We start from the raw sequence: 13,616 nt of genomic DNA, 5'->3' as shown, positions 1-13,616 counted from the left end.
GAAGCCCTCAAGTAAAACTCCGAGTGCAAAAGAAATGCTTTGTCATGTCACTTAGAGGACAGAAATGTAGATGCCGGGCAAGCATTTCAAAGACCAGATGCCACCACTGAAAAGCCCCTGTCTCAGCTCTCCCCTGTCCTTACATCTTCAAGAAGAGATACCGAGAGTAGAGCCTGAGTAGGGCATTTTAATTGTCAGGCTGAATGGGCTGCCAAGCTTCCGATGTGATCTGGAGTTGTCTTGGCATTCCAAATGATCTCTGGATCCCAGTAATCAGTTCCTTTGGAAACAACAGCTTTGGAGATTTGATTTTATGGCATCCCATTCCCCCTGAACTTCTCCTTTCCAAACTCTACACCCCCCACCCCCCCCCAAAAAAAAATCTCCAAGAAAAATAAAGACAGGAAGAGATGCAGATATGCTTCAGTGGCAGCATCTCCAGTGCTTAATTTCTGGGGAAAGAGTGATCCGGGCTACAGATTGCAATCCTAAATGTACTAGGCAGTGTCATTGAACTTAATGGGATTTACTGTTGAGTATGCATGCACAGTTAGATTGCATGGGGAATCTACCTCGAAAAGCCACACTATGTCACTCTTGAATAGAAGTGACAAAGCAGTGACAAAGCAGTGAAGAAAATGCAGTCTGCAACTACTGGATTCCTCGATTTGTTCTTCCTTTACACAAATTCCAAGGTTGAGCGCGGGAATTGGAAACAGATGCTGTGGTCAGTTCCAACATAAATTATGCGCCAAATATTTGCTGCTTTGGACTTGGTGCGCGGTTCAAGTTGCCAGAAGCATCGGCTCCCGCTCTCTGGCCTTGGCTCAGGGAGATCTGCCGAGATTAATTCTTATTTATATTCATTGCAGCTGCGATGTTTATTTACTTATGATTTGTTTAAAATAGGATACATGCCCAGGAACATCATTAACTGCTCTGAGAATATCTGAACTATCATAACAGTAGGCAACTCATGCAAGAGTTTTTGTGTTATGCTGGCAGTTTAGACATTTGTAACTTCTTAGTTCTGACCTGGATGGTCAAGGCTAGCCAGCTTGCAGACACTAAACAGAGTCTGCCCTTGATAGTATTTGATGGATATTTGGATCAAAATGGTCTGCGACACAGTGGGGCGTGGGTGTGATGATGTCGAGCTACTTCAGACTTATGGTGACTTTATGAATCAATGTCCTTTAAAACTTCCTGTCATGAAGCTTTGCTCATGTCTTGCAAACTGAGGCTTCCTCAGTTGAGTCAATTCACCTCACGCTGGGTCTTCCTCTTTTCTCAGCATTCTCTTTTCCAGCAACTCTTGTCTTCTCATGATGTGACCAAAGGGCAACAGCCTCTGTTTCGTTATTTTGGCTTGTGGAGACAGTTCAGGCTTGATTTCATCTGGAACCCACTTATTTGTCTTTTTGGCAGTCCACGGTACCCACAACACTCTCTTCCAACCCCACATTTCAAAGGAATCTGCTTTCTTCCTAACAGCTTCTTCGTTATCTGGCTTTCACACTCATACATAATGATTGGGGATACTATGGCATGAATTAACTTGATTCTGGTTGCAGTGACACACCCTTCTCCATGCTATCGTTGCACACAGAAGCCTTTGACTGGCTGGCCACAACCTTCACATGGAGATCAGTCGGATCTCAAAGATGGTAATACCTCCTGATGCCAAACTACATCGAGGACACTCCTGAAACACCTGGAGGAAGACATTTGAGCAAGTCCTGAAGGTACTGAATATGGCATAGGAAGAGGCTGAAACACTTCGGCAAGACTGCAAATGCTGGAGGGCACTTGTTGCCTGATTTGCTACTTAGCATGGGAGAATCTAAGGCCCCTTCCGCACACACAAAATAATGCATTTTCAAACCACTTTCACAACTGTTTGCAAGTGGGTTTTGCTATTCCGCACAGCTTCAAAGAGCACTGAAAGCAGTTTGAAAGTGCATTATTCTGCATGTGCAGAATGAGCCTAAGACTAAGTCAGCGTGGTGTAGTGGTTAAGAGCAGGTGGATTCTAATCTGGAGAACCGGGTTTGATTCCTCACTCCTCCATCTGAGTAGCAGAGGCTTATCTGGTGAACCAGATGTGTTTCCACACTCCTCATTCCTGCTGGGTGACCTTGGGCTTGTCACAGTTCTTTCTGAACTCTCTCAGCCCCACTTACCTCACAAAGTATCTGTTATGGGGAGAGGAAGGGAAAGGAGCTTGTAGGCCACCTTGAGCCTCCTTACAGGAGAGAAAGGTGGGGCATAAATCCAAACTCTTCTTCTTCTTCTTCTAAGTTAGAAAGACACACCCTTATACTTAAGAATCATTTCTAGCTCCTTCCCAGTCTCAGTTTCCTTCTGATTTCCTTGTTGCTGCCTTACTTTTGGTTGCTGATGGAGCCGAGAAATAGAAAGTCTTGAACAATTTCAATTTCCTCACTGTCAACGTTGCAGTAGTCAGTACTTTCAGCTCCTTGATTTCCAGCTGTAGTCCTGCTTTGGCACTTTCCCCTTCAACTGTCACCAGCAGTCATTTCAAATATTTGCTCTTTTCTGCTAGTAATGTGGCATCATTAGCACACATCACATTGTAAACCAGGTCTGATCATTTCTTTCTTTGCGAATTCTACATCAGGTGCTATCTGGTGGCACTTTCCACCATCAACCTAACTTTTCAACTTAAAAAATAATGCCACTTTGCTCAGCAATGTGTGCTTTCAGTGTGGTAGTAGTAGTTAAGAGCAGTGGATTCTGATCTGGAGAACCAGGTTTGATACCTTACTCCGCCACATGAAGCCTGCTGGGTGACCTTGGCCAGTCACACTTCTCTCAGAACCCTCTCAGCCCACACAGAGGTAGGCAGTGGCAAACCACCTCCAAACATCTCTGGCCTTGAAAACCCTACAGAGTCACCACAAGTCAGCTGCAGCTTGAAGGCACTTTCCACCACTACCAAGTGATCCAAGGAACAACAGGTATTTTGTACTGCTGCTAAAGGACTCTGCTACCTTGCCATTCTGCCTGTTGAAGAATCCTGTGGAATCCAAAGCTTGCACCCTTTTACATTAAGCAAAGCTGACCAGGCATATGTGATCAAAAAAAGTGTGTGTGTGTGTGGGGGGGGGGACATATAGGTGTGTGGGGGGAACATATAGGTGTCTCCAACAATGCTTTGTCTCAGTTAGCCTAAATCGTTATTTGATCCTTCATTAAGCAAACTGGATGACTGGAAATTGAAAGGCTATGAAAAGCTTTAGCCTCTCTTTAAGGGACAGGCCATTTTCTTTCAAACCTGCTGGAAATCCTAATAGCAGTACAGAAAAGATGTCTGAAGAGCAAACAGTTGTAGATGGTTCAGACACCGGTATTAAACAAAGACGTAGGTATTACTGACCTAACCATAAGGGCACTTCATAATCCTCAAGGATATCATTCTAAGGATCGCCTCCCAAATCTGGTTTACTTTACTAAAGACTTAACTTGTTTTAAGAATGAAAGCTAAAAACTTAGCAGCTAGTACTCCCAGTCAGCACTGGATGGGGTGCCTAAAATGTGGGCAAAGATCTGGCCAAGGCATCAGGTTCGGATTGGTCCCATCAAAATGAAACCAGCTGTGGGGGGTACCCTGTCTCTTGGGGCTGTTGAACGTTGCGGCAAGGAAGAAAATAAAACCACATGGTAACTGCCTAAAGATCAAGGTGACATTAAAAGGGACTTTCAAAGGACCTAATTTCAAAGTTGGAGGCCTACTAGAAAAACCACAGACCACGCATTGTTTTTTGGAATACGCTTATCTACAGTTCAAAGAATGCCACTTTATGAAAAGGGATGGGAAGTGAAACCCAATTAGATACGAAAATGGGAACCTCAGTGGAAATCCAGATGAGTAAACGAGACACAAAAGCCGCATTTTGTTTTGGTCATCATAATTGTTAATTATACATGGACAAGTGGGGGATCTTCAAGGACTTGTGGTGACCATCTCATCTCCCTTTTTCCCCTTCTGTGAACCCCACATAGCTTCTTCCCTTTTCTAGCTTCCTTCTTTCCTTCCCACCCATTAGCCCACTTAGTTTTATCTGATCCCCATGTCTTTACCTCTCCCCACAGCCACACACACACTGGGAAAACTAAGCCCCACTGTGCATTGGCCGGATAATGGATGTGTAGCAGCTAAATGTATAATGCTATAATGGGCTTAGATTGGAGTAACTTTACCAGATTGTAGGGTAAGAATTTATTTATTATATTTATTTATTATTAAATTTCTATACCGCCCTTCCCCTGAAGTATGAAACTTCCACACAAGTCCCTGTAATATAAGATGATGATAGTGATTACTTTGTAGTAGTTTTGTAAGCATGCAGCTATTTAAGGCCTTGTGCGGCCCCTTACCTTGATACGGCCGATCTGGACACCTGGATCCACGCCAAGGTATCACTGAGACTAGATTACTGTAAAGAACTCTGTATCGATCTTCCCTAGAAATCAGTTCAGAGATTCCAGTTAATGCAGAACAATAAGTTATTATCAAAAGCTAAGCACATCGCTCCCATTTTACAGTCATTCCATCAGCTGTTGGCCTCAATATGAAGTATTGGCTACCAGATACAAAGCCCTTCGTGGCCTTGGTCTCTCACATATGTGGAACTTCCTCACCCGCTAGGCTCTGCAACAACAGCTTTGCTCATCTGATCTAGGCCTTCTGTAAGTGTGACCCTGCAAATAGACAAAAATCAAGAACTGACTGTAGACATTCATTCTCCATTGTGCCCCCCTCCTTATGGAACCTGACGAGGGCCCCTTCCGCACATGCAGAATAATGCACTTTCAATCCACTTCACAGCTATGCGGAATAGCAAAATCCACTTGCAAACAGTTGTGAATGTGGATTCAAAGTGCATTATTCTGTATGTGTGGAAGGGGCCATGGTTAGGAGGGCTCCCGCTCTCATAGCTTTCTGGAAAACTATGCAGAACCAGATTATTCAGGACAGGAGACCTTTTTTACACGTATAATATTGTAATGAAATGGTTCAGAAAGAAACTCACCTGGGTAGCTCAAGCTAGCCCCATCTCATCAGATCTCAGAAACTAAGTGGGGTCAGTCCTGGTTAGAACTTGGGTGGTAGACCACTGTGGAAGTCCAGGGTCCCTACACAGAGAGAGGCAACGGCAAAACACCTCTGAACATCTGACTTTGAAAACTGCACAGCGTTCACCATAAGTCAATTGCAACTTGACAGCATTTTTCTCCACCACTGTAATGAAATGGTCCAAAAAGAAAATTTGGAAAAGGGATATGAACTGTGGAGTATAATACCACTGTGTCCCTGTTGGTTTCAGTAAGTATGCTGCTACCATTGGTTAATGTGTCATGTTTAAATGCTTACGCTTTGTTTCATACTTATTTCTGCATGTTTTCAGATTTCTGCAGTCCAGTCCCTATGGCACTGTTCACTGAATGTCCCACCCTGCTGAATGTATGCGACTTACACTGTACAATCTAATTGAGCAGGTCAAATATTTCCGATACCTTGGCATTTACTATAGGTATAATTTGTCATGGTCCTCACAGCGACTAGCAGTAACTACCTCGGCACATACCAACATGACAGCAATATATCGCTTTTTTTTTTATGAAGTAAAAAAAAGGGCAATCAATACATTCCTCTTGCAAGCTTTGAAAGGTTTTTTTGCAGGCCCCAGGAGTTGGTTCCTTGCTACTGTACGGTTCCCCATTTGGATTTCGACCCAACTAAAATAAAATCATTTAATTTATTGACATTTCCAAATTCCTTCGGAAACTAATGGGAGGCTCCCCTAGATGTGTGCCTTATGCTGCATTGTGCATTGAGATGGGCCAAACAACTCTAGAAACCTTGGCATGGATAAGGGCCATAAAATATTGGCTGCATATATATTTTCTAGTGGCATCCAATAGCTAAATTCCCTCTCTGTTATCAGATCACTTTATTTCAGAATGGTATACTTTGATCTTTAGAAAGGTTGAAGCTATTGGTTTCCCCTTGGAATCACCTCCTTATGCTCACAAAAGGTGGGAAGCCTTCAGACTAGTTAAGAAGAATAGGCTCTTGGATCTTGATTTTCATAATTTGACCTTGTTGCTGCCAAGACAACCACTGTTCTCCAACTACATTATTAATCCCATGCTTGAGCGTGGAATTATGGCAGCATATCTTCGTCTGCTGATAAATCCCACCAGTGAGGAGAGCCTTTGGCTACTGCAAGATGTAATGTGCTGCCATCAGCTCTGCTGGAGGGAAGATTTAAGAATATGGAACGTTCTAAAAGAGTTTGTTCATGTGATAGGACTACGGTTGAAACACTTGACCATTCTCTGTTTGTATGCCCTAAATACAATAAGATACGCATGAAATACATGCATTCCATTTTCTTGAAATGTTCTCAGTGGCATGAGTGTTATAAGATACCCAATCTCCTGAACAGCTCTGATGTGCTCTTTTGTGAAACTGTTGCAAATTTTATACTGGAAATTAGTAATTTTAGCAATTTTAACTGTATTTCTTAACTTTGTTTTGTTTTTAAACTGTACAATCTGCCTTGAGTCTGAGAAAGAAAGAATCCCAGCTATTGTTTGAAAATTTCCTGCTACCTTTAGAAAGAAGGAAGGAAGGAAGGAAGGAAGGAAGGAAGGAAGGAAGGAAGGAAGGAAGGAAGGAAGGAAGGAAGGAAGGAAGGAAGGAAGGAAGGAAGGAAGGAAGGAAGGAAGGAAGGAAGGTGTTTCCAAGGATTTGACTAGGAGCTCCTGGGAAATCTGCCCGGGGCTGCTACTGCCTTGTCAACTTCCTCTAAATGGCTATGTCTGCCCATCAGACTAATAACCAAGGGATTCCAGGCTGACACATTCTTCAGTTCTGGCTTTTCTGTTCAAATGTTCCTAGCTTTGTTTTATTTTGCATAGAAAGCAGCAACTGGAAATAAACTCTGACACTTTTGAAGCTGCTGCCCCTGTAGGCACACAAAACCTACAGTGTTTATTGTGTGTTTATTGACAGCCTCCCGTCCCACCCCAAGTGTTGCAGTTAGTCAAATTTAGAGTGTTGATTGAATGGTCTTCCGTAAACTCTCTTTCTGATGTCAGATGTCTATTTCAAATGTGAATTTAAAGTGTTTAAATTACAAGAACAGAGTTAAGCTTCAGGAATATATTTGTGTGTGTGCATCTGTGAGTAGTGTTGTTGCTGTTATGCTGAATTGATTAAGATCCCAGTAGACAGGTTCATGCTATACCAATTCTTAAAAACTTACTATTATATGAGAAAATGAAGTCTGAGCCAATAGTGAGGTGTGTTAGTGTTTCAAAACATTCATTTTACAAGGAGATGTCTGTTTGTTTTTACATTTCTGCTTTTCTCCCTGGTGGGAACCCAAAGCTGCACATCCTCACAACAGCCCTAAGAGGTGGGTGAGGCTGAGAGTGTTACCAGTGAGCTATAAGTTACCAGTGAGCTTCTAATCCGAATGCAAATAATTTTTATTTTTTTTCCAAGAAAGACCTAGGAAGAGAAGAAAATGAAGAAGTGGAATGCTACCGATACTCCCTGACATTTTGAAAGTGCTTTCTAAGTAAATAAGTTTTCTTTGTAAATGAGAAAGAAGAAGAAAAGGTCAACAACATTTCTGTTTTCAACTGCTCCTGGAAGGGGAAAGAACGGGGCTCTCCACACTGGCTTACTCCAGAAGTTTTTGTAAGTCTTCAAACGATGCACTGCCTGTGTCTTGCTTACTGGAAAACCCGGGAAGCCACCAGATCACAATACAGAACTTTCTTCTTGACTAGCTTAATTTCTCTTAGGGTTGCTGCATGGCTAATTTTCCAGTTTCCAGTTGCATGGCCGTGTTCCAGTAGCATCTTCTGAAGATGCCAGCCACAGATGCAGGCAAAACATCAGGAGAGAATGCTGCTAGAACACAGCCATACAACCCAGAAAACCCACAACCCCCTAATAATGAATACTGTTAGATATATGAGATATGCATAACAGTTGACTAAATGTATGTAGTATTTATTATGTCAGTAGAAGTATGGAAGCTTTATAAAATACATATACCAAGAGGCTAAGAGCCAAAAGCTAGCAACCCTCTTGGCTAGCTCATGCTGAAAAGGGTTACCTGCAAGATAGAGGTATGACCAATTCAGACATTATAGAGAATGCAGGTTGGGTTGGCCTTGGGATCCTCACATTATGTCCTGTTGTGTAATAGTCACATGTGAGTTGTAGGTTCTCCTCAGATTCTGTGTGCATGGAGCCTGATTTGGACTGTGGCACGTAGGGACTCCTCCCCCTCCCCTGTTCCATTTTCCTGACTAATGGCAGTCCTATGGGTGTGTTACTTGACCTGTTGTGTAAACCAATATGTATACACTTGAGGGTTTCAAATATCAAAGAGCTACAAGTTCTCTCAGCAGCTACCTGATGATTCACATCCTTTCCCCCAGGAAATGCTCCTTGCTAAAGATGAGGAAAGAGTCTCGTTGCCAAAGTCCAGGCAGGACCTGGAGCTCTCCCTACATTATGGCTGATCTCTACACAGAAATCACTTCCCCTGGATGGAACAAGGATGGTCCCTGAAGAGCTCCCAGGATCCATTATTAAATCTCCAATAATTTCTCAACCCAGACATGGCAATCCTAAGAAATAAAGCACCAGTTCAAAGATTGCCAACACTCCTGGCATCATGTCGTCACACACAAACCAGAACCAGAAAAACCTGTCTGTAAGCAGCGCATAGAGATCTACCGTTTCTTGGCAACACACAGGCCAGGTTTTACCCCAGCATTCAGATCACCACAAACATGAAGCATCTTGTCAGGAGGAACATATTGTCTCCTTAAAAGGGAAAGGTTCCTGAAGAGAAAAATGACAAAGGTTGCGTAATGCAGGGAGAGGTTTTACCCAAGGGAGTGGGAAGAAGGCCTTACTAGGCACTGGTGACTGTGCCTCAAGTCTTATAGACTCACAATGGGGTTTTTTTTAGAAACAATATTTAAAATAGAGTTAGAAGCACTTTAATTTTAAAATTATGGGAGTTACAAAATCAGGTGAGTGCAGATGTAATGCAGGCCTATTATGCATGGAATGCTTACCTCAGGACTCTTCTCTGCACAGTGGGCTTGCAGTGGGCTCTCCTCACATTTCTCTGTTTATATGTGAGGAGGCACTCCCTCCTTTCTCTGGAGTTTTTCTGCAGAGAGCTCTCCAGGCATGGTTCTCTTAGCTCTGCTCAACAAATGATTCTCAAAGGCACAGATCAGATTACACCCAGCAGACAAGACTGTGGGCTTAGTCCTTTAAGCTGAATTTATGTCGCTATTACTATTCCAAAAGTAATTCCTCCCCCCCCCAAAAAAATGAAAGAGACAAAGCAATTCCCTAGACCACAGCCTGTTAAAGAAGTGGACCATCCTAGAGCAGATTTTCTCTCCCCCTCCCTCCCCTCCTCTCCCCTCCATACAACTCTTCCTGCTGCTGCTGCTGCTGCTGCCAAAGGCTTGTTGTTTCCAAGAAGAAAAAGAAGAAGAGTTTGGATTTATATCCCCCCTTTCTCTCCTGCAGGAGACTCTTTGGATGAACACAAGTCATGAAGGATTAACGGAAGGATTCCAACCAAGTTGTCCTTGTGATCAGGAACAGTGAGAGATGGCCCAGCTCTGAGAATGAAAGTGATGGTGAACTTTCAGATTCTGGAACTTGGAGTTTTACTAGCCTATCCTAGCAACCCACATCACTAGAATAAATATTGCATTTTGGGTAAGATGATTGCATGATCTCACCTTCTCTTTGTGCCCTTGCTCAGCCTGGGGCTCGATCGATCCATGTGTACTATTTTTTATTTTTGCTTATTGAACATTCCTGTTTATTTGTGTCATTTTCAGTAGGATCAGAAAATGTACTTTTCCCTCTGGTCCCAGCTAGAATCTGTCTCCAAAATAAGCCCAGTGTTTGTTTTTTTAAGTTTCAAGCAGTCGGAAATATTAAAAGGATATTCATCTTGGTCTGGCAGGAGGAGGAAGACAGGGTTGCAGAGGTCTCATGGTAAACACAAATATTCTTCCTATCTCTAGGATAAGAAGGTTAGAGAGCAAAACTTCAAAGTGGGCTCGAGTTCCAAGATCTCTTTGGCCAGAAACAAATCCATAAAGATCTTCCCTTGGGTGGAGGGGAGGGGGGTCAGTAGTGTTGCTAGCTTTTAAATTTCACCGCATTCTCCTGTTTTTAGTGGTTTTGAAGTACGAATGTTTAGCTAACAAAACTGAACTAAACTAAACTTTAAGGGCAATGTTATCTTTATTTCAGGAAAAGCAGAGTGTATGACTTCCTATTGTCCACCAGCCAGCTCTGAAATCGTGTGGCCTTTTGCAAAGTAAAAGCAGCAATTATGTTGGGGGGGAGGGAGGAGTCTGTTTATGCCAAGTATTTCCTTTCCTCAGTATCTCTAAACAAAAGACTTCATCCTGGAAATCCCTGGGAAATGTATGAAACTAGAGCTGAGTCTGGCTTGTACAGTCCTTGCCACATACCCACATCACGTCATCTCATCACATCCCTCGATTCCTTGGCATGGATACCTTGGCATACAGTTGATGCACTGTCAAAAGAACCTTGTCTGCAGTTGGGGGAGGGGAAACTTACAGTATTTCTTAATTGCAAAATGATGTATCACAGACAACAGAAACATCTATTGTTTCCCGCCTGGCTAAGAAGAGTAGATGTTGCCCCCTGTTGGCGTAGGAGGTTAAGAGCTCGTGTATATAATCTGGAGCAACCCGGTTTGATTCCCAGCTCTGCCGCCTGAGCTGTGGAGGCTTATCTGGGGAATTCAGATTAGCCTGTACACTCCCACACACGCCAACTGGGTGACCTTGGGCTAGTCACAGCTTCTCGGAGCTCTCTCAGCCCCACCTACCTCACAGGGTGTTTGTTGTGAGGGGGGAAGGGCAAGGAGATTGTAAGCCCCATTGAGTCTCCTGCAGGAAAGGGGGGATATAAATCCAAACTCCTCATCGTCGTCGTCGTCGTCGTCTCTGTCTCTGTCTCTGTTTCTCTCTCTCTCTCTCTCTCTGTGTATGTGAAGTGTGGTTAAGTCTCTTACAACTCATGGTGACCCTATGAATCACCGTCCTCCAAAACATCATTATCATTAACAGACTTACTCATGTTTTGCAAACTAAGGGCCGTGGCTTCCTTTATAAGGTCAACTCTTCTCATGTCAGGTCTTCCTCTTTTCCTGCTGTCTTCAACTTTTCCTAGCGTTATTGTCTTTTCCAGTGACTCTTGTCTTCTCAAAATGTGACCAATGTATGATAGCTCAGACGTTGGAGCTTCTAGGGACAGTTCAGAGTTTTGATCTAAAACCTACTGCTTTGTCTTTTGGGTAGTCTACAGTATCTGGAAAATTATCTTCCAGCACCACATTTCAAAGGATTTTACTTTCTTCCTGCCACCTTTTGTATTATTATCTTTATTGAAAGGTTTAAAAAAAGTACAAAAACCATATAGTTTGGTATTATATAAAGTGAAACAGTAATAAAAGAAAGTTCTCCTTTGTTATAAGTGTTTCTAGTTATGCAATTTTAGACAGAGCAGGTGTGATTCTTTATCCACAACAGAAAAAAGAAAGCATGTTAATTATTAAGACTGCAGATTAGAAGAGAAAAGAGAAATAGCATAACAATATTCGTACATTACATACAATTATCATGTTGTTATTAATATCTTCTTATTAATAGGATCAGATTTATACAGGTACTGTATCACTGGATCCCATACTTTTGTATAAGAGTCCAAATTGTTATTATTACGAAGAGATTTTTTAATTTATTTTTTATTGACCAACTTTCTCACCCACACATAATAATAGCAGATAGTACTGCATGAATTAACTTGTTCTTGGTTGCCAGTGATCCATCCTGATACTTAAGAATCTTTTCTAGCTCCTTCATGGCTGCTCTTCCCAGCCCCAATAACCTTCTGGTTTCTTGGTTGCTGTTTTCTTTTTGGTGGACAGAAGGAACAGAAAGTCTTGAACAATTTCAATTTCCTCATGGCCCACCATAATGTGGAGCAATTCCCCAGTAGCCTGTGAGGGTCCCAAAGTAAAAAATCATAAATGAGATTCTCTAAGCAGAACTTGGATTCTCTGATAAAACCGGGGACACTAAGACCCAGGGCAGCCCCAGCTGTGCGTCGGGTCTTCATTTGCAGCAGTAGCGCACGGTAAAGGAAAATGAAACTGCGCCTGTGCAATCTTGCTGGGTATGATGAAAGCCCACACACTCCCGTTTTTTCAAAATCTCTTGCACGAAACGAGGGAGCTCCAATCAGCGAGTCAGGATGGCCGAGCGGTCTAAGGCGCTGCGTTCAGGTCGCAGTCTCCCCTGGAGGCGTGGGTTCGAATCCCACTTCTGACAAAAGCTGATTTTTTTCCGCTTTCTGTAAAAATTCTTGCTCCGTTTCCAACAGACCTGTTTAGCTTCTGGCTTCACAAACTGGATCCGCGGAGTGCCAGCCCCACGGCTGTGCTGTGCAGCGGAAACGGCTTCTATTCTTTCACGCGGCCGCGATCCTAAGAGCTGAACGCTGCGCAAAAAGCCTTCTCTCTCGCCTGCTAATTTTAGCTCCTGGGATTGGATTCTGCAGAAGAGAAATACGACAGTACCCTTCCAATCGTATTTTTCTCCATCGCTGAACCAGGTGTGAAAAGACTATAGCAGGGGGGAATTCCGAGTCAAATCAACTCCCCCAAATCTCAGTTGCCAGCAGCCCCAAAGTTTTAAAGTTTTGCATTTATCGAATCACGTTAACCCATTTTGCAATTATTGTCTGTACTGCTTTTTCGTCCAGCAGATTAAGGGGGGGGGGGGGGTTAGAGGCTTGCTGTTTTCATAAAGCTCTTCACACACAAACACAACACAACACACACATCCTTGAGGCCTTTATTTAGCGTACCCGCAAATTGCAGGCAGACCTTGTTCTCTACGCAAAAGGCACGATCCACACAGGCAAACGTGGATCTCAACGGGGCGAAATAACTAAACTAATTCGGCCAGAAGCGCAACCCTAAAAGGTGGTCGCGCCTGCCACCTACTGGCTCAGGCAGGACATTGCAAAAGTGAGAGATGCCTGCGGAGTCGCGCGTTCTCCTTTGCTGGGGGGGGGGGTGGGGGGGGGGGGGGGGGGGGGGGGGGGGGGGTGGGGGGGGGAAGGGGAGGGGGGGGGGGTGGGGGGGGTAAATGTGGGGGGGGGGGGGGGGGGAAGGGTGGGGGTGGGGGGGGGGGGGGGTTGGGGGGGTGGGGGGTGGGGGGGGGGGGGGGTGGGGGGGGGGGGGGGTGCGGGGGGGAGGGGGGGGGGGGGGGGGGGGGTGGGCGAGGGGGGGGGGGGCGGCGGGGCGGGCGGGGGGGGGGGGGGGGGAGGGGAGGGGGGGGGAGGGGGGGGGGGGGGGGGGGGGGGGGGGGGGGGGGGGGGGGGGGGGGGGGGAGGGGGGGGGGGTGGGGGGGGAGGGGGGGTTGGGGGGGGGGGGGGGGGGGGGGGGGGCGGGCGGGGGGGGGGGGGGGGGGGGGGGGGG

At 44.6% G+C, this 13,616-nt stretch overlaps 1 non-coding gene across 1 annotated transcript; it reads left to right on the top strand.

Annotated features, from left to right (window-relative positions):
* Positions 1–12,379: 12,379 nt before the first annotated feature.
* On the top strand, positions 12,380–12,462 carry TRNAL-CAG. Its single transcript has one exon. It is a non-coding gene; the product is annotated as a tRNA-Leu (tRNA).
* The last annotated feature ends 1,154 nt before the right edge of the window (positions 12,463–13,616 follow it).

Source organism: Sphaerodactylus townsendi, linkage group LG14, assembly GCF_021028975.2.
Source record: "Sphaerodactylus townsendi isolate TG3544 linkage group LG14, MPM_Stown_v2.3, whole genome shotgun sequence".
NCBI classification, from domain to species: Eukaryota; Metazoa; Chordata; class Lepidosauria; order Squamata; family Sphaerodactylidae; genus Sphaerodactylus; species Sphaerodactylus townsendi.
This window is presented reverse-complemented; position numbering and strand designations above follow the sequence as displayed.